We start from the raw sequence: 22,280 nt of genomic DNA, 5'->3' as shown, positions 1-22,280 counted from the left end.
CTATTTGTGGCCAGTTTGAGGACCTCCTATTAACAAAATGATGCCTCCCCTTCTTCCCTTTCTGTGAAGAATAAGTCAGAGCCTTCTTTACTGACCACTGAGGCAGTTCTGGAGTCATTTTGAATCTTCACTCCTTAATGAAATGTCTGTCCCTTCCTTAGAATGTCACCAATGCTAGGATTTGCCACACGAATGCTCCAACATGGAGCCAGAACATTTTTGGATGTGGAAAAATAAAAAAACCATCATCAAACACAGCAGAAACCTTCTCTTTCTACTTCTCCATTCAAACTTGAAGAGTTTTACACATTTGCCTAGGGAGCAAACACATGTCAGGTACTCCGCTGTTCAAAACATCATTACAGGTAGCAGACCTGGGCAAAGGAGTCAGCAAGACAATAGCTTCCTTTACCTCCATAAAAACCCACCGTGGGGACAGTGTCGCATCTTTCCTAGAGGATTATAAACTCTTAGAACATTCTTTTTATTTCAGAGAAACACATACCCATAAATAGGACCTAAAATAAACAGCTCTTATGAGAAACTGATAAAAGGATAGTAAGCATTTCTCGTGACTATTTTGGGAAGCATTCTGCACAAATGTAAGAAAGGAGTTCATTTACAATCAAGGAAGAAAGTATATAAAAATCAATAGGCAACCATTTTAACATAAGAGGATAAGAGAATTGTAGAAACATTATGTAACAATATTCAATTAGAATTTGCAGACTTAATATTTGCAATCACAACCATTCATAGGTTGCCTGAACATCCATGTCTATAGTAATTTGTAATGTGCTGAAGCATGAACCTGAACCATACCTACTTTGATACTGATAAATGGGGCCATGTCATTTACCCAGTGGGTCTGGCCATCCATGGGCATTTAATTCTCAAGGCAGCTTTGTTCTCTATCAACTGTGTAACCCTCACTAACAGTCTGAATGGGATTCATGACATTTTTCAGTTGCAATTTATGACATTTTGTAGACAGACTTTCAAAAGTTTTCTTTATAATCTCTCTTTCCCAAAGTACCCCCAAAATATAAAACATGTACTACTTAATTTTCAAATATTTAAATATTTGACAGTATAACATGAATAATAATAAATCAGCTGAAGGAATGGCTAGTAATCAGGATCAGATAACAGACAGCTTTGGTAAAAATGAGTCAAAAGTAAAGTAAAACATTTCCTACATAAAGTGAGAGTTCTGGATAGTTAAAATTAATAGCAGAAAGAAGATTAATCATGTCATAATATAGAAAGATATTTTCTAATTTTGGAAAATAAAAAAACCTTGGGTCTTTGTGTAACAAGAACAGATCCCTGAGTCTTTGTGCAGTAAGAACAGATCCCTCTTTCCCATCATTATCACCTTGGCCTTTCTCTACCTAACCAGAATATGTGAGATAAAAATGATTGTCTGAGGAAGAACGGAATTTTGGGTTCTAGTAACATTTACTTGACTTTATCCAGATATATCACGGCCAATGCAGCTATGTAGTGACTCAATGTCATGACTTGCCATGGTCACATGTGACTGAAGGCAAAGGGTGAAGCTGGAGAAAATCTAAAGGAGCTGCATATTTTTCAGAAAACGCAAGGGACAGATGAGAAATACACTAATTCATATTTCCAGGTCTCCATTTTCTTCACATTATTCAAAAACATAGAAAGCCGTATAGGAATGTTCTTTCATTTCTCCCCATTGAATATTTTTAACAATGATAGCATTTTCTCCAGATGTTTATATCTAATTAGTCTCTAGACCCTAGTCATCTTTTTGATCAGTTCCCCACTCCGTCTCATTGTTACTATCTTAATCGAAGCCTTTGTTCTGGTTTGTGGGGTTGGAATAACCTCCTAATTTGTCTCCCTGAGTGGTCTTGTGCCTTGGAGCTTCTCTTCCTGTTTGCTGTCATGATCCAGAAAAGAAAAGCTATAAAAATGTCCTATCATAGAAGGAAACCTAAATTCTTGCTGGTAACACAGACAGTCCTTTATGATAAGACCTCAACCCACCCAGCTTCTTCTCCCCTCTCCTCACTCTCTTCAGAGAGGCACAGACCCAACCCCAGTCACACCTAATGATTTAATCCTCCTAGGACTTGATATGCCCACTCCTATATCTCCTTATCTTCGGATACATTTTACTTTTGCCTAAAATATTTTCCTTTCAAACCTCAGAACAAATGTTACCACTTCATAATTCATAAGCCTTTGTGATTCATCCAGTCAACACTTCTTCTATACTTCTATTATAAGACATATCTTATTACATTATGATTCTTTATTAACCTGTTTGTTTCTCTCACTTAACTATGATGTACTGAAAAAATATTAGCATACACTTTGCTTCCTAAGTGCTAAGCAGTATTCATGCCAGGTACATAAATGATGCCTAATACTTATTAAATGAAAGGATGAAATGATGAGTGGGTGGGTGGATGGATAAATGAAAAAATTAATGTATAAATATAAGGGAAAAGTGATAAGTAATTTCAGAAGGGAAACTGGAGGTACTATTTGGATTCTCTGGGAACAGTAAGCGGAGTGATTAAGTGACCCAAAAGGTCAGTACCTCCATTAAAAAAAAAAATTTAGGATTATTCCCATGACGTTGTGGTTTCAGAACTTGAAGTTATAGATATGCATGGGTCTTGACATCAGTTTCACATTTGTACCTCGGATATTTAAATTTATTCTCATTTGGAGAAGGTCTGATTTTTAAAATGAAATTAATTCAGGAAAATAATAATGCAAGAAGATAATAGCAATCTGTGGTGCTTTAATTGGTTTTAGACTAACCACTTGGGATGTGGGAAATGTCCAAATAGATACATCAAGGTTCATTCTGGCATATTCATTACAGTTAATATTTCAGTTAAAAATTATCCTAATTAAAAAAAATAACTCTCTTGAGTAATTTGCATACTTCTGCTTAACACTGTCAGGATATTTTCTCATGAAATACTATGTGGTGACAATTACCCTACACCTAGGTATTACTTGTTCACTTGCATCAGGTATGGTCCAAACGAAGTATCAAATTTCCTATGATGTAACAAAGTAAACAGATACCATGATGAGTGCTTCCCTCCCAAAATAATACTGTACATGCAATCTCTATCTCTCTCTACCATATGTGCTATAGACATACTAATTTAATTTATAGCTTCTATATTTAAGATGGCTGACCCTTCCAACCACCACTTTATTTTTTCAAATAAAGAGACTAGTACTTTTAAAGGCAAACAAGTTAATTTTTGCTTAGCAAAATGCAGCTGACTGCATTTTCTGGTCTACACTCTAATGCCAAAGACAGTGAATCCTTCTGCTCCTCAGGGAAGCCTGGAATCACCCTTCCTTTGCATTCATTCCTCAGGTCATAATTGCGGGCATCAGTAGACAGCTGAGGGCACATCCATTTTCTTTTGCAATCCTCATGATGATTATGTGAGATTTTTCAACTTTTACAATTTATTGTTAGTCTTTGTTACTAATTACTATTATCCCCAGTTTACAGTTGAAGCAACTGAAGCTCAGATAACTTCAAAGTGAAACTTCTCAAAGAAGCATATAAGTGTAAGTGATACTCTGGGGGCTGTGATCCCTATTTGGGGGGCTTTAAAACTAGTGAAACTGGTCCTGCATACCTGGTTCTTCCATCCATTTATTTGACTAATAGTTACTGAGCACATAATAAGTGGCAGGCACTGTCCTATGTATGGGAAACAAACAACAACAAAAAAAAAAACAACGAACCACTGCTCCTGTGAAACTGACAATCCAGAGAGCCAGACAAATGATAGACACAACCAGGAAAATTTTAAAGTATGTTAGGCCATGCCAAGAGAAAGAGAAGGATTTTTGAGGCAGGGATATGCAAGTTCAGTTAGAGGGGGAAGGCATGCTGAGAATGTGAAATTGCAGTAAACACCCACAGAGATAAGAGAGCCAATCGAGCTGGCATCTGGAGGAAGAACATTTCAGGCAGAAGGAACAGCATGTGCAAATGTCCGGAGACAAGGACAGTAGGAGGGGCAGGGTGGTGGCAATGGAATAAGCAGTGAGGAGAGTGGTAGCAGATGAAGTCACAGACGTTTGTTCATCTGTTCATTCATCTATTTCTTTGTTTATTCCACAAGTGTTATCGCTCCTATGTTTCTAGGATAAAAGTGGGCAATGCAGATACTACCCTCGTTCTCGTCGGGGCACAAAAAGAAATCACACTGACGTCAGAAACACACATGGTCCTGTATGCTCCTCCCTCTAGAAGCCTCATTCCTGGAAGCTGGACCTGGAGAGAGCCTAAGGACACACGTGAGCGAGACCATGATGACCTCTTTTCATAATGGACTCCTTTCCTACTCAAATATTTATTCTCATAACTTGGAGCACTACTGTTCCTTCTGTTTAGACAATGAAGGCTTGCAATGTTTTAAGGAGGAGGGTAGTGAGGGAGTGTGTCCACACACTCAGGGCAAGCAACAGAAGCTTTTCCCGGGGAGTGGTTTCCACCAACTGGTGGCAAAGAATTCCTGCATAATGTGACTTACATTCACTTCCACTGCAGCTAAACTGAGACATCTCCTAGTATAGAGAACCAATCTAGAAACAAGAAGGTCACTCATCCCTCCATTGTAGCATTTAGTTTTCCATGTCTACAAGAAAAGCTTTAAAGCTATGTTCCCTCCCTCTAACTATTCAGCTGTTCTTGAGCTATTGAAGCTAAAGAGAAATGTGAGTTCAGTCAGGAGAAAAAGTACCATATCTCTCCTTTCAGAATCTTCTGAAAGAGATGGAAAAGCAGCTAAACTAATATCTGAAGTACAGGTGAAAGAATATCTTAGGTGCCACCCCATCCATGGCAAACTCATTTGAAATGTGTACTGGAGGGAAAGCCAAAAACTATTTGGTCCATTTAGGCTCTTCTACTCAAATATTTATTCTTATAACTTAAAGGGTAGATTGCCTGCATTTCATCCCAGCTCCACTGCTTATTAGCGCTGAAACTTTGGGCAACCTTTTCATTTCTGTCTCCTCATGTGTAAAATGAAGGTAATAATCATGACTATCTCATGAGGTGTTTGTGAGGATTAAGTGAACTAACATGTGTTAAGTGCTTATAATACTTCTTGATAATAGTGAGAACTTAATGTTATTTTTACTAACTCTAGTAGAAAGGGAAGTAGCATGAAGCAATAATGTATGCAGAAAGCCACTTATGTGATTTCTTCATGAGGAATTAAACCTTTTATTAGGAAATATCCCTCCTTAACAGGAACTTTTGCCACAAATTCTTCTTTATTGCTAGTATTACTGTATCACTTTTTGTTAGAATAGTTTGTACATAGTGTATCTTTTCTGTTTTTTTTAAAAAAAGTTCAGTTTTCCCTTATTTTTATAATTCAGAGGCACTATATATAACAGGCACTCCTGTTAAATAACATATACTTGTGTTTTGATTTTTTGATCCAGATTGACAATCATTGTATTTGCGTTTTATTAATAATTGGGTCATTCAGGCCTGGGGGATTTGGTATAATTACTGACAAATATGGGTTAATAACTACCAAGTACTTGCTATTTATTTCACTTATTCTAGATTCCCTTTTCCTCTCCTCTTGCCTTCTTTTGTTCCCTAACACAGACAGTGATCTCCAAGGCTTTAGTAACTTCCCAAACTGGACTAATCTCTCTTGCTCTTCACCACCACTTCTCCCCCCTCCCCCTTTCTTGTGAACTTTTCGATGCCTCCAGGTATACAACCTTATATTTTGTCAAATTCTTCAATCTCCTTTTGGGGGAAAGAAAGAAGAAAGGGGTACCTTGACCATATTACTAAATATCCATTACTAAAAGTGAAAGTCAAGTTATGTGGGATCAGTTTTAATGATGAACTTGGTGTTGATTAGTCATCCAACAAATTAAGTAACAGTTAAGATTTACTTTGGTATTTACCTGCATCGTACCTCTGCATTATAATCATGTTTAAGCCAAGTCTTCTCTTCAAACTTACTTTCATCTAATGCTCAGAATAGAAATTAAGTTGCTTATACTTGGGGTGACTATATTTTCTAGCTTGCCTTGGATAATCCTGATTTACACCTGTCATCCTGACTTCCTATTGGGTCTACCCTGGAAATAAGGCCTCATATGGACCATAAATTCTACTATCACCTATATAGAGTAATTACCCTTATTGTGGAAATTTGAACTTTGGTAAATAATTCCTGAATGTTGAAATCTTTAAGCTATGAATGAATGACTCTCTGATACAAAAATATCAGCCACTGAAATTCAGGCAAAAAGGGAACATACCTTGAAGCATAAAACATTTCTGAAACCCATTAAATCACATGAAATTGCTAATAAATTTTTAAGGCTGGCATTGAAGAAGGGTTCCTAGATATAGCTCTGTACTAAGTTCTTCAACCTTTCTATCATAAAATGAGACATAGAGGTTGTAATGTGAAAAATTGACTACAATATTATTAGTTAGTATTGTAATCCAAGGTCATGAACTCTGAGAATAAAATTAAAGCTGTTACATAGACTATTACTTTTAAGATAAAATATTTGCTATAATAAAAAGGTAAATAGGTTTCTTACAAAATCTATGTCTATTTCAAGACACATTCTCTTAAGTATAGGGTTCATTTACTGAACTTTGGGAGTTATGTATATTAGTTTATAAGCAAAATTTCTATTATGATGGAACTTTCCCAATGTTGCCCAAACTTGGAAAAGGCAATCATTTGTGAACTTCAACTTCTCCCAATTAAAATATAATTTTTTATATGTTTGACTCATATGAATGTTCATCTACTGATGATGATTATGAGGAAAATGATGAATTTAGGATTTTCAGAGAATTAGGCAGGGAGTAATTATAAGCAATGGTTAAGAACATGGGGTTAAGAACATCAACCAGGCATGGGGCTTATCCTGAGGTAGCTATTTGTCAACTGTGCAGCCCTGTTATTTCACTCTCAAAAACCCCTCAGATTTCCTCCCTACCAGTTCAGTTCAGTCACTCAGCCGTGTCCAACTCTTTGTGATCCCATGAGGCGCAGCATGCCAGCCTCCCTGTCCATCACCAACTCCCGGAGTCCACCCAAACTCATGTCCATTCAGTCTGTCATGCCATCCAGCCATCTCATCCTCTGTCATCCCCTTCTCCTCCTGCCCTCAATCCTTCCCAGCCTCAGGGTCTTTTCAAATGAGTCAGCTCTTCACATGAGGTGGCCAAAGTATTGGAGTTTCAGCTTCAGCATCAGTCCTTCCAATGAACACTCAGGACTGATCTCCTTTAGGATGGACTGGTTGGATCTCCTTGCAGTCCAAGGGACTCTCAAGAGTCTTCTCCAACACCACAGTTCAAAAGCATCAATTCTTTGACACTCAGCTTTCTTCACAGTCCAACTCTCACATCCATACATGACCACTGGAAAAACTATAGCCTTGACTAGATGGACCTTTTTAATATGCTATCTAGGTCAGTCATAACTTTCTTCCCAAGGAGTAAGCATTTTTAAATTTCATGGCTGCAATCACCATCTGCAGTGATTTTGGAGACCAAAAAAATAAAGTCAGCCACAGTTTCCACTGCTTCCCCATCTATTTGCCATGAAGTGATGGGACCGGATGCCATAATCTTAGTTTTCTGAATGTTGAGCTTTAAGCCAACTTTTCCACTCTCTTCTTTTACGTTCATCAAGAGGCTCTTTAGTTCTGTTCCGCTTTCTGCCATAAGTATGGTATCATCTGTATATCTGGGGTCATTGATGTTTCTCCCAGCAATCTTGATTCCAGCTTGTGTTTCATCCAGCCCAGCATTTCTCATGATGTAATCTGCATAAAAGTTAAATAAGCAGGGTGACAGTATACAGCCTTGATGTACTCCTTTTCCGATCTGGAACCAGTCTGTTGTTCCATGTCCAGTTCTAACTGTTGCTTCCTGACCTGCATACAGGTTTCTCAAGAAGCAGGTCAGGTGGTCTGGTATTCCCATCTCTTTCAAAATTTTCCACAGTTTGTGGTGATCTACACAGTCAAAGGCTTTGGCATAGTCAATAAAGCAGAAATAGATGTTTTTCTGGAATTCTCGTGCTTTTTCAATGGTCCAACGGATATTGGCAATTTGATCTCTGGTTCCTCTGCCTTTTCTAAAACCAGCTTGAACATCTGGAAGTTCATGGTTCACATATTGTTGAAGCCTGGCTTGGAGAATTTTGAGCTTTACTTTACTAGTGTGTGAGATGAATGCAATTGTGCAGTAATTTGAGCATTCTTTGGCATTGTGTTTCTTTGGGATTGGAAAGAAAACTGACCTTTTCCAGTCCTGTGACCACTGCCGAGTTTTCCAAATTTGCTGGCATATTGAGTGCAGCACTTTCACAGCATCATCTTTTAGGATTTGAAATAGCTCAACTGGAATTCCATCACGTCCACTAGCTTTTTCTTCCCTATACAAGGAGACAATCCCTATCTCATCCTACTACTGTGAAGGTTAAATGCAATAATGCCTGTGTGAGAACACAATAACTCCTAACAAACACTTTGATTCAGTACTTGAAAATAAATTTTTTCAAAAACTTAAGTGTAGGCCTCATTTCATCATCCTCAGGTGGCCCCGCCGAAACTTTTCTCCTTAACTTTACAGTAGAGGTGGGGACCTCTGCCTTATAGGACTAGAGAGGAATGTCACAATTTGGGGGTAGAAACCCCTGGATTTGAGACTATAGCACTGCTTTTCCAGCCAGTACAGAGCTGCTTGGAGGCTGTTAGGGTGGTGAGCTCCAAAACAGCTTCTGGAATTTCTGAGCAGCTCTGGTCAATACGAGATGGACCCAGTAGTCTTGAGTTACATGTACAGTCTACTGTGGCAATTAGACATCTCACTACTGGATTCTGCAAGCTGGCTCAATGTCCATGTTATTGGGTTAGCCTTTGAGTACTTTGCCTATAGTCAATTTCAGGACTGCTCTGACCACGTCTGCTCCATCAGCCCCGAAGTCGCTCAGTTCATCAAGTGCACGGGCAGCCCAGCAGAGATTGCCATGTTCCTTGAACCCTTGGACCTCCCCAATAAGAGAGTTATATTTTTAGCCATCAATGATAATTCCAACCACACAGCTGGGGGAACCCACTGGAGCTTTTTGGTTTATCTGCGAGATAAAAATGGCCTTTTTCATTACGATTCTTATAGTAACAGTGGCTCATTCCATACAAAGCAGGTAGCAGAGAAACTAGAGACTTTCTTAGGCAGAAAAGGAAACTGGCCTTTGTGTAAGAGAAAGCCCCTGCTCAACAAAACAGGTATGACTATGGGATGTACGTAAAATGTAACACTTGAGGCCTTGTGTCAGAACTTCTTCAGACAACAGCCAGAATCACTACTGCAGCTACTTATTCCTACATACATCACAAAGAAGAGAGAAGAATGGAAAGATCTCATTGCCAGACTGGATAAAAATTAGCTGTTGAAATATACTTGACTTGAAGCCTCTTCCTTCTGTCTGTTCCATGTACTGGACAGCTGCAGTCTCAGTGCCTGAGGGAAGATGCCTGGGAGAGGAATGCTTAGGATGCTTACTTTCTCCCGAAGGAATGCTGTCCTCTGCAATATCCTAGTGGAAAGTGTCACTTTAACCCTAACTTTGAGCAATATGTTTTGTAAAGATGTCTTCAAAATATGCACCAAAACTGATTAATTCCCTTTTGGGCTCCCTTATATACACTGGTTTATTCCAAAGAAAAAAGATTGATCTCTAAAACAAATTGAGAATATATGAAATCTAGAAGCAAGAAGAAAATCATAGAGCAACCAAAACTTACCACGCAGCCCACATATTTCAAGAGATCAACTGGCTAGAAGCAGATCAAGACCTAACCTAATTCAAGATCGAAGTATTATCAGTTGCTCAGTTCTGTGATACCTCTTCCATTCAACAAGCAAAGGCTTCCCCAGCTATAACCTTTGCCAATACTTGATAAAGATGGTGTTAGCCCATAGTCACCCATCTGATTCCTAGAGCACTTTAAGAAAGGGGGAATCTTAAATAACTCTGTTGAAATAAATGTCTGTGGTGGACCTCTTGTTTTGCATCTGAAACTAACTAAAAGTTGGTTTATTTCTGAGATACAAAGGAGAAAAAGTGACCTTTCTCAACTCTTTCACTTAATTCAAAATGCAGACAATGTAATTTTTGAAATGTGGAACCAAGAATAAAAAGAAATACTACTATTTCTAAAAAGAAAAATAAAAAACAAAAACATGTCTAGCTACTCCAGATTATTCTTGTTATTCCACTGTTATAAAATATGAACTCTAATTACATAATAAGCCATTAAGTGTAAATGTATTTCTGGCTCTTTGATAATATGATTGTCCTTTCAATGCTATGCATCTCCTGTGCCAAGTCCACTTTATTTTCAAAGGTTATACTAGAGTGAGGATAAATTATAAAGAAGGTATATTATGGACATAAGATCTAACACAGTTTATTTCCTAAGATCAAAAACTTATGTGTAACATATTTTGTTTGAAGTATACTGAGGTTAAAAAAATCACTTAAGTTTTATTTGTTATTCCATAAATAGGAATTATTGGCCTCTGCTAATTGCTGAATATCTATAAACACTTCCAGTGTCAGCTTCTACTTGATGTTTTTGTGATTTAGTGAGAGCATTAATGTTGTATTAGCAATAGCAGAATGGGCAAGGGGAGCTCCACACTCAATAAAACAGTCCTTTGCTACTGCAGCAACCAATCTCATCTCACACTGCTATAGGCCAACAACTGCAACAAATTTAAATGAAAAAAAGAAAAAAGAAACCCCCCACACCCAGCATGTAAACTACAACATCACATCCCTCCCTTTCAAGTTAACAATTTAACCATAAATGGATACTTGCTGTGAGTCCTCCTTGAATGCATCTGTGAATACAAAAGTATCAGTGAAGTTAATGTCAACAACTGCAATAGGCAGGGAGGGAGGAGGGGAGAGGGGGGGAAGGCCACCTTTACTTTGTAACTTCAAGAAATCCTTAAAAGAAGTTGCTGAAAAGCCACCAAAGGAGAAACTTTTTCAGTTCCTGCAGCATAAACCTGGGAAAGATATCTTTACAATTGATTAATACTGAAGTTCCCACTAGGCTTATCTATCCTATCTATAATAGGTACCTGGAAAGGCCCAGAGCCTGTGACTATTACAGGCACTGGAATCCACTTACTCCATCTCTATGGTTCAGGATGAATTTTTGTAGCTAATCCAAAGGGGACGGAATGAGTACAGACAGACCAACTACAAGGAACTTGTGTTTTTTCTTTAAAACCTTTGTTTAAATGTGCATGGAGGTGGTAAAAGAAGTCTTGAGAAATTTCTGTGTCAGTATTTATTTAACAAGACTGACTCCTGTGGAATAGTAATGCTTATGTCTGAGTTATGAGAAAACCGGTCCACTTTTTGAGTCCATTAGTAACTTGCTCGATTCATATATTTCACTTAACAAGGCCATATCGCCCTTGCACTTGGCCAAGAGCTATTCTAAGTGCTTTACAAATATTAACCCATTTAATCCAAATAAGGAAACTCTATGGTAAGGGAATTGTTGCCCCAACCCCACAGCTGTGGAGCACAGATGTAAAGCAATTTGCTCAAGGCCATGAACTACTGAGTTGCAGAACAGAGATGTGAACTCCAGCAATCTAACTTCTAGACAGTTGGTGTCCAAATCATTACACCACCACTGAAGAGATTCTCAAGGGAACACAGCAACGTTTCTCACTGAAGCAAATGAGATCCCTTATGAAAAAACAGACAGACAGACAGAAACTCTGGACAATGTATCCACTGAGAGTGGTTAAGGCAAAGCTAATAGAAGGATCCGGGATCCTTCCTAGAGTTTTCAGCAATTAGTGATTTTTTTTTTTTTTAATGTAAAAGTCCTACTAAATTAAACATAGACTATTTACTCCCCTCCCAAAAAACAAAGCTTCTTTGCTTACATGTTATGCTAAGCAGTTAGGCATAGAGCTCCACAGTGTTTTTATGAATCTACTTCTTAGCTCTGTTGTATGTGGTATAACTAAGAGGAGTGATATTATTTTCTTCAGTGTTATTAACAGATTTTTTTTTTCTTATCAAAAATCACATACCTTAGACATAGATGATTTAAGATTACAACTTTTTTAACTACTTGTCTGCTTTACCTATCTTATTAGAAGATTGCCCTTTCCAAGATAATCTTGTATCTGATAGTTATAACAAGAAGAATGTAGCCTAAAGAGATCAGAAAATACATGTCAAAACTTTTACTGTAGATAGGAAAATATGTAATTAGAAGAGACCTCTCTATTCAGCAGAAACATTGCAACTATATTTGTCTTTGGATATCCAGTTCCTAATACAACGATTGGCATGGAATATATGTTCAACAAGTGCTTAGTAAATAATGATTCAGATTTGATTTCGTTTTGCTATATCTATTGATAGGAACTATATACAGGGTAAAAAATTCTCCATATTTACACAGAATGCCAAACTACACATATGAAAAACATCCTCTAGGCATATATAAAGATATCACTTCTTTTTATACAGGTGATATATATATATGTGTATATATATATAATGTTAATTTTAGTTGCCCTTTCAAAGAACCATCTCTTAATCTCATTTATCTTTTATATTATATTTTAGTCTCTTTTTCATTTACTCCTCTCATCCTTGTGAGTTCCTTCCTTCTACTATGTTCGGGCTTAGGTTGTTGTTCTTCTCCAAGGTGCTTAGGGGGTAAAGTTAGGTCGTTAGAGATTTTTCTTGTTCCTTAGGTTTTTATTTTGTGGTTCTCATGAGGCTTACATATAACAACTTACATTTATAACTCTATATTTAAGGTTGATAATAATTTAAGCACAAATAATCTAAAGCTCTACAGTTTTATTCCCCATACCACGTTTTATCTTTTTGAAGTTATGTTTTACATCCTTCTATCTTATGTATCCCTTAACAAATTGTTATTGTTATTTTTACAAAACATTTTTATCTTTCATTCTTCATAATAGCTTTCTAAGTAATTCATTACCTTCTCTACATATTTACGTTTACCAGTGAGAATTATACTTTTTATGTGTTTCCTTATTGCTAATTAGTGCCCTTCCTTTTTAACTTAAAGGGGTCACTAATATTTTTTTGTGAAGCCAATTTAATAACAAACTTGATTAGTTCTTGCTTGTCTGGAAAACTCATCCATTCCTTCAATTCTGAATGGCAACTTTGTCAGGTAGAGTATTCTTAGATAGTAGTTTTTTTCTTTCAGTACTTTGAATATTTTATGCCATCTCCATCTTAACTGCAATTTTTCTGCTGAGAAAACTGCTGATAGTCTTGTGGGGGTTTCTTTACATAACAGATTGTTTTTCTCTTGCTGTGTTTAAGATTCTCTCCTTTGTCTTTAATTTTGACATTTTCAGTTCAGTTCAGTCACTCAGTCATGTCTGATTCTTTATGATCCCATGGACTGCAGCATGCCAGGCCTCCCTGTCCATCACCAACTCCCGGAGTCCACCCAAACTCATGTCCATTCAGTCGGTCATGCCATCCAACCATCTCATCCTCTGTCATCCCCTTCTCCTCCTGCCCTCAATCTTTTCCAGCATCAGGGTCTTTTCCAATGAGTCAACTCTTTGCATGAGGTGGCCAAAGTATTGGAATTTCAGCTTTAGCATCAGTCCTTCCAGTGAACACCCATGACTGATCTCCTTTAGGATGGACTGGTTGGATCTCCTTGCAGTCCAAGGGACTCTTAAGAGTCTTCTCCAACACCACAGTTCAAAAGCATCAATTCTTCGGTGTTCAGCTTTCCTTACAGTCCATCTCTCACATCCATACATGACTACTGGAAAAACCATAGTTTTGACTAGATGGACCGTTGCTGGCAAAGTAATATATCCGCTTTTTACTATGCTGTCTAGGTTGGTCATAACTTTCCTTCCAAGGAGTAAGCGTCTTTTAATTTCATGGCTGCAGTCACCATCTGCAGTGATTTTGGAGCCCAAAAAATAAAGTCAGCCACTGTTTCCACTGTTTCCCCATCTATTTGCCATGAAGTAATGGGACCAGATGCCATGATCTTAGTTTTCTGAATATTGAGCTTTAAGCCAACTTTTTCACTCTCCTCTTTCACTGTCATCAAGAGGCTCTTTAGTTCTTCACTTTCTGCCAGAAGGGTGATGTTATATGCATATCTGAGGTTATTGATATTTCTCCCAGTAATCTTGATTCCGGCTTGTGCTTCATCCAGCCTAGCGTTTCTCATGATGTTTGAATATAGATTGGGTTCTTTGGTTTTCATATCATTAGGAACTCTCTGGGCTTTCTGAACATGAATGTCCTTCTCCAAGTTAGACAGGTTTTCAGCCATTATTTTTTCAAATCAGCTTTCTGCCTCTTTTTTTTTTTTTTCTTTCCTCTTTCCTCCTTCTTGGATCCCATAATGCCAATGTTAGTCTGTTTGATATTGTCGCTTAAGTCCCTTAAGCTAATCTTGACTATTTTTGTCATTCTTCTTCACTGCTCTGATAGGGTATGCCCACTGTTCTGTTTTCACATTCATCGGTCTTTTTTCTGCCTCCTCTAGTCTGCTGTTGAGCCCCTGTGGTGTAAATACCTTTAACATCAGTTGTTCTAAACTTTGGATTCCCTGATAGCTCAGGTGTCACAGGTTTTGATCCCTGGGTTGGGAAAATCCTCTGGAGGAGGAAATGACCACCCACTCCAGTATTCTTCTGGCTTGGGAAATCCCATGGACAGAGGAGCCTGGCAAGCTACAGTCCAAAGGGTCACAAACAGTTGGACGCTACTGAGCAACTAAGCACATATTATAAACTTTAGTCCTGTGGCTTCTATTTGGTACTTTTTATATCTTCTTCTCATAATGGAGGTTTTCTCTGTTTATTTATTCCTCTCCCAAGTACAGTGACCATGCTTAAATATTATTACTTTGAATTATTTACCAGGTAAATTACTTCTCTCCATTTCACTAAGGTGTTTTGACTGATAAGACAGAGAATTTCAGTCTTTTGTTCCATTTAGGACTTCAGCTGACGGCATGAGGCCCACCCTCATGCAATGAAGGGTAATCTGTTTTACTCAAGTCCACCAATTAAATTTAAATCTTCCTAAAATCAGCCTCATAGAAGCCTTTAGGAATGACCATCTGATTTGAGTTCCTGTAGTAACTGTCCCTAGTCTTGGAAACTGTGGAATGAAATATTCCAGAGATAAGAATCAAACGAGTCACTTATAGCTAGATTCAGATGCATTAGGTATTAAGTTATTACCCCTAAAATTGATCTCTTAGATACTATAGTATATTCTCTTTTAAACTGTGAAATCAGTTTTCCAATAATTTCAAAAAATGAGAATGTACCAATGTCTTGTATCATGGCATTTGTAAGTCCGTAAACTTGCTGTCCCCATTGAAAATAAGGTAAAACAGTTTTGAGATCCTGTGACTTCATGCAAAAGGTAGCTTAACCCATTTAAGATGGCTGTCACCTGGGGATGGGGGAGACCTTGGAATTACTGGTGCTAATTAAATCTATTTCTCTCTTCCCTCAGACACATACAGACGCACACACACACCTCCATAGAAACATTCCCAAAAATGTCTGACCGAATATATGGGCACTATGGCCCAGACAAGTGTACATATAAGATTAACCGTATACCAACCAATACCTTGCCCTTGACTTTCTGACTTTCTGAACACACAGCTCCTATACTTAACTGCCTTGTAATAATCAAGATCATGTGATGACCTAGCAACAATTGCAATATGTCTTGAACTTGTTTCTAGTGGAACTTGAAAGGGACTCTCTCAATGTGACCATTCTACTCGTGAAGCCTAGAAAGCTGTAGCTGTCATTTGCCTTTTGAGCAGTAATTAGTCTACCTTCATGATGGGTTTGCCAAGCTCTGAATACTGAAGTGCTTAGGGGTGCCACCCCTTCACAGTCAAAAATCTGCACATACACAACTCCATATCCATAGATTCAACCAACCGTGGATCATGTAGTATTACTGAAAAACATCAATATCTGAGTGGATCTATACAGTTCAAATCCCCAATATTCAAGGGTGAACTGAACTTCTACCATAGATATTTTTAATCTATTGATAATGAACACTTTTCTTTCATGTTACAATATCTTTGATATAATATACAGTGATGAGATATAGTTTCACTGAATTAGGGTCTCCTTAGACCATTACACAGGTGAAATGTGAATTTGTCAAAAGTCACCATTAACCATAAGGTTTATTCATAAGGGACTTTCCTTATAGCTCATACAAGAAATCATCAAGATTATAATGTGGAGACAGATAGTTCACATCTATATTATACATGCAGGGGTGCTCTCAACAAGTTGATTTCATTGCTGAAATGTAATCTCAAACGATGGTTGGCTGTCTGGCAGACATTTGCCTTCTGTAATCTTGTAAATCGATCACATGTTATAATTGAAGTTGGAGGCTGAGATTTCTAATCATGATACCTGTTTAAATTTATCTGTCAGCCAACGTGTCTGTTGAGAATATTCCATTTTATTTCAAGATAGAATAAAAGCATCTCAGTTATGAATCCTAGAAACAGGCTGACCAAATCAACTCTCTGCATGATTACTCAAACAGTCCTTTCTAGAATAGGGTGTTTTAAAGTTGCAAAACAGATTGCATTCGATTATTTGCAAATATCCTTTGAATATGAATTTACACTGCCTGGGATTACTTTGTCTCTCTCTCTCTCTCTCTCTCTCTCTCTCTCTCTCTTACTTCTCGTATTCCTTTAATAGGGCTCGAAAGAGAATAAGAGAGGCAAGGTAAAGGTAAAATATATTTGCCACCAGAAGAGAATAAGCAATAAAAGGTAAAGGTAAAATAGCCAACAGTAAACAGAACCTCAGCAGAACAGCCCTTTATTGACTTCAAGCTAATCCCATCATAAATCATAGGAAGCCAACATCGAAACTTAATAGGAGAAAAGCTCAATAATACTGAACCACAGCAGCAAGAGGTACATTCAGGAGCTAAATAATTCTTGTCTAAAATAAGTTCAATATTAAGCATTATATAAATAGAATTCCCTAGCTTAGTATAAACTATAAAGATTTTGGCTTCTTTGCTTTAATTTGGCAATTTGAGTTTTATATCTTAGGTGACGTTTCAACTGAATGGCTGATTTTGCTGTTAGTAATATGTTACAGATTTTTAAATTTTTCTGTAAGCTTGAAGCATTAATAGATATGTACAGTGTTATAAGGCCCCAATATTGTTCTTTTCAGGTGGAAATTTTAAATTATTTTCAGTTTAATTAGAGCTATTACTATGGTCCCATATATAAATCTTTCTCCTTCCCCTCTCTCATATTTTAAAACTAGCAGAAAAATTTTAAGTGATTTAAAAGTCTAATCCAGAAAGTACTCAGCGTTGTCTCTACGAATAGTTCATGAAGAGGAAAGAATCTAGTCACAAAAGCATCCTAATGGATTTTCATTTTCTTACAGTAGTAGAATACCATATGCAAAGGTAGAAAACAATGAAATCAAATCTTGACATCGCAGAACATATATTTTCATTGTGCCTAGTCACTATCTATTAAGGAGACAAATTATTTAGTAATTTGCCTTTGAATGGTCTGAAAACCTGTTGTCCATGTGTTTTAGGAAGGTTATAGGCCAGCAACGTTAAACTGCCCATGCACTCTAGCGGCATCTACACAAACCTCTGTCCTCCCACTTCTGTACATGAAAGTGATTTATTGACTTTCTCTCCAACTGACCATGAACTCTTGAACAGCAGAGGTTCATGATGTTTTAAAAATTTGAATCCCCAAAGCCTACCACAATATTAGGCTCCATGCCACATAACAGACCTACAATTGATCTTTACAGACTGAATGAACAAACTAATGGATAGGCTTCCCTTAAATAGAGTTAGTTAGTTCTGCTAAAGGGAGTCATACTCTTATTTTAAAAATGTTTCTAACATTTCATTCTGTTTTAAATATATGCACATTCTGCAGTGTTTATAATGTGTCACCCATGACACCATCCAACTAGGAGGCTGGTATTAGGATTATGATAGTAAGTAATATTCAGCTGACAGATCATGAACTTCCAGTATTTCTTTCAAATATCACACCCAGAAAGAAACTTAAAGGCCACATAATCTGTCTGTAGGTTCTATGTCCTTGTTGGATCAACTGATGGCCTTGTCTCTCTGGAACTGTCTCATTCTGTGTTCTCTTGGAATCTTGTCTCTCTTGGTTTTCTGAGCTCTCTGTCTACACTTCGTGTTTCTTAGCAAGCACCTTACACATTACCAGCTAAAATATCATTGATGCTCTTCCCTTTCGACATATTCCTTTGAGGGGAGCCTTCTTAGTTAATTATTTCAATACCATCTAGGGATGATTGGACTTCCCTGGTAGCTCAGACAGTATAGAATCAGCCTGCAATGAGGGAGACCCAGGTTTGATCCCTGGGTGGGGAAGATGCCATGAAGAAGGGAATGGCCACCCACTCCAGTGTTCTTACCCTGAGTGCCCCATGGACAGCAGAGCCTGGTGGGCTGCAGTCCTTGGGGTCTCCAAAGAGTCGGACACAACTGACTAACACTCTCTTCAGGGATGATTATTCTTAGACTTCTATCTTTATTTCTAGGGCTATATAGTAAGCTATCCACTCAGTATCTCCACTTCATTGTGTCTTTATCAATTAATATTACCAAACAGGTTAAGCCAGAAATAGAGTAAGAGAATTTTCTCTCAGTAGCCTCTTGTATTCAGTTAGTTACTAAGCCTTGTTGATTTTCCTTTCCTACCCCTGGACACCCTCAGTGTATCACTTTTTCCCCCCTTAGTTTGAGACTGTTATCCTTATCTCAGTTCCCTACAATTCACCACTGTAGCCAAATAGATTTGTAAAGTGTGAATCAGACCCTTCTTTCCTATTTAAGGTTCTTCAGTGGTTCACCATTGCTTAGAGAATAATGCCCAGTTCTTTTAGCATGGCAATTAAAAGGCCATCGTGATTCCCTTCTCAGGGGTTCCGTCACATATATGAAATTACCCCATGAGCTGATCTTAATTCCAGGAGTAAGACATGATCATCTATGCCTCCATGGCTTTGCATAAGCTGTTTTGTGTTTGTTGCAGTAAAATGCACTAGTTAACTCTGAACTTCTGCTCATCCTTTTAAGCCACAAATTGATGACTTCCAGAAATGAGGAATTTACCATTTCTCAAGGCAGTCCATTCAACATCATCTTGAGCTGACACCAAGAGATTTATTCCTTGTCCCTGATTATATTCTTTGTAGTCACACAGAACAAGTCTAATGTTTTTTCTTTTGCATGTTATATCTTCAAAAATTTAACATCTATTACTCTCAGTGCTTCTATTCCTTGAGGGAAATATCTACAAAATCCTTTACATAAACTTCTTTTTTTCTCGCCCACTGAAAGTTGGTGTCCAAAATTTTATGGGTACCACAGATGAGGTCTACCCATTACAGAGTTAAGCTCAACCCTGCTTTTGTATACCTCACAGCAAACTGGCCATTATTTAGAGGTAGACTGCCAGGAGGGAGATGGGATTCACTCTCATCCGAGAGAGAGTTAGACTATAGCTGTCTCTGCACAAAGCATTTGGAATTCTGAACTTGAGGGAAATTTTACCATACTCTGCAAAGAAAATAAAAATGGATCTGAAATCATTGATTCAGGCATTTAAATATCATAGAAAATGTGTGGGGAGTAGTGGGAAAGAGCCATGGGAGAATGCATGCAGGTAAGATTATATTTTTAATAGAGGGCTTGTTATACACCACAGAAAAGAAAAAGGCATAGAACCTCCACGAGCTAGAGATGCTTGAGCTTCCTGTCCTCTTCTCCCAAGTCCTGTGAGGCACTGTTCTTTGATTATGCTCAGTTATATCCAACTCTTTGTGACACCGTGGACTGTAGCCTGCCAGGCCCCTCTGTCCATGGAATTCTCCAGGCGAGAATACTGGAGTGAGTTGCCCTGTCCTTCTCCAGGGAATCTTCCCGACTCAGGGATCAAACTCACGTTTCCTGCATTGCAGGTTGATTCTTTACCACTGAGCCACCAGGGAAGTCCCCCAGGAATACTTAACTTTGAACAAATAGCAAGCTCCCTAATATTAAAAATCAATCTCTGACATAGTTTTAGCCCTCACATAACAGACAGGAATACTGTTTAGGCAGTAGCCTAAAGATATAAACCTCATAGTGCTAATGAAATTTTATGATGCCTGAACTAGATTCCCATTACAATGTGCAAACATTCACAATTAATTATAAGATTATAAGCACAATATTCACAGTAACACCTACGAAAAATACCTGGCCCAAGTACTGTAGAAGCATTTAAATCTTACAGGAACTTCAAAACACACATATATTGTCCATTTCTCATTTTAATTGTAAAAATATAGGCCAAGTTTTTTTTTTTTTTTTAGAATATATTTCCTGATGATTTATTTGTTTAAGGTCTTTGCAGTAATTTCCAATAACTCTCTAAATAAATAACAAAAGACACTCTTGGCTCTATTAAATCATTATTAAGTAAGTAAGCAGCTCTTAAATTTAAAATACTAGGTTTAAACTGTCACTTTTAGTAGTGGTACTTCTTGGACACCTAGCTTGGTATTCCCCTACCCTTAGATTCAAATCTAATTGAGGAAAAAACATCTCTCCACATCTCTTTTTAAAACTTAATATTACAGTAACTACAGACTTGCTTAAATGCTTTTTGCAAATGTCTGCGTCATTTGAGATTTTAAATTTTCTCTAGTATGAATTCACTCAATATCTCCATTTTTCTCACCATGATAAAACAAATTTTTACCTACTCTTCTTAATAAATATCAAATTTAAGAAGTTATGAAATATTTAAATTTCTACTAAATAACCTAGACTTAGTGGATCTTCATGTAAAACATAAAGCCTGTTCTCCCCAACTCACCTAATGTCAAATTCCTCATTCTATTTGCTCAAGACAAAAATTAAAGTCAATACTGACATGCCTCGTATTACCTTTCTAATCAAAATGTGACCACTTGCCCTTGCTTACTCCCCTCAGGCACACTAACATCACTGCTGTCTCTTGAATATGATATTCCCAGGGGAGCTTCCATGGCAGGCTTTTCGTGCTTTTTATCCCCTTTACCTGAAAGGCATGGCCTCTAGATAGTCATGTGGCTTTCCCTCACATCTCCTGAGACTGCAGTATGCAAGCTCCCTTGGCTCAGCACTCTCCATTTCTCCTCCCCGCTTTATTTTCCCCATGGCATCTACCACCATCTAATATATACTTTACTCATTTATCTTTATTTTTGTCTCTCCATGTCTGAGAGGAAGAATTCTAAAGATATACCCCCAAGATTCCTGTCCCCTAGGTATTCAAAGAAACACTAATCTGAGTACTTCTGTGAAGGGACTTTGCTAGGTAATTAAAGTTGTTAATCAGCTAACCTTAAAATAGGGTGATCATCCTGGACTATCTGGGCAGAACTAATGTAATCACTTGAGTTTTTAAAAGTCGAAGAGTCAGACAGAGGAGAAATAGGGGGATAGGGACATCAGAGAGATTCAAAGTGTGAGAAAGATTCAATGCGCCCTGGCTGGTTTGATGATGAAGGAGGCAATGTGATAGAGAAAGCAGGCATTCTGATGGAGGTGAGAGAGGCTTCCAGATGCCAGCTGCAGGGGGACAGAAACCTCATTCCTACATCTACAAGGAACCAAACTGCCAATGACCTGAATGGGCTTGGAAGCAGATTTTCCCTTAGAGCCTCCAGAAAAACAAACAAAACAAACACACAGCCCTGTTGGGAAAAGATGAAGCATCCATTGGTTTGAACCTTGTAAAACACAGAGCAGAGAAATAGCCAGGCATGGAAGTGGGAGCTACAGATTAGTAATGGATGTTGTTTCACATCACTAAGTTTGCTAAGGCAACCATAAAAAACCAACACAGCTGATCAGAATCTAGGCCCCGTGAGGCCAGGGATCCAGTCTGTCTTCCCCTGTGCAGTGCTATGAAAAAAGAAAAGTCACAGTGTTAGTTGCTCAGTCATGTCTGATTCTTTGTGAACCCCTGGAGTGTTGCCTGCCAGAATCCTCTGTCCATGGAATTTTCCAGACAAGAATACTGCAGTGGGTAGCCATTCCCTTCTCTAG

At 37.9% G+C, this 22,280-nt stretch overlaps 1 protein-coding gene and 1 pseudogene across 1 annotated transcript in view; one reads left to right on the top strand and one right to left on the bottom strand.

Moving 5' to 3' along the window:
- Window positions 1-22,280, bottom strand: part of TAFA2 (TAFA chemokine like family member 2) — a 530,331-nt gene that overhangs the window by 10,915 nt on the left and 497,136 nt on the right. The gene's annotated exons all lie outside the window — the stretch shown is intronic.
- On the top strand, window positions 8,823-9,488 carry LOC110127830 (sentrin-specific protease 8-like; annotated as a pseudogene).

The sequence above is a fragment of the Odocoileus virginianus genome, chromosome 24 (assembly GCF_023699985.2).
Source record: "Odocoileus virginianus isolate 20LAN1187 ecotype Illinois chromosome 24, Ovbor_1.2, whole genome shotgun sequence".
In the NCBI taxonomy this organism is placed as follows: Eukaryota; Metazoa; Chordata; class Mammalia; order Artiodactyla; family Cervidae; genus Odocoileus; species Odocoileus virginianus.
The sequence above is the reverse complement of the archived record's forward strand: the minus strand, read 5'-3'. Positions and strand labels throughout refer to the sequence as shown.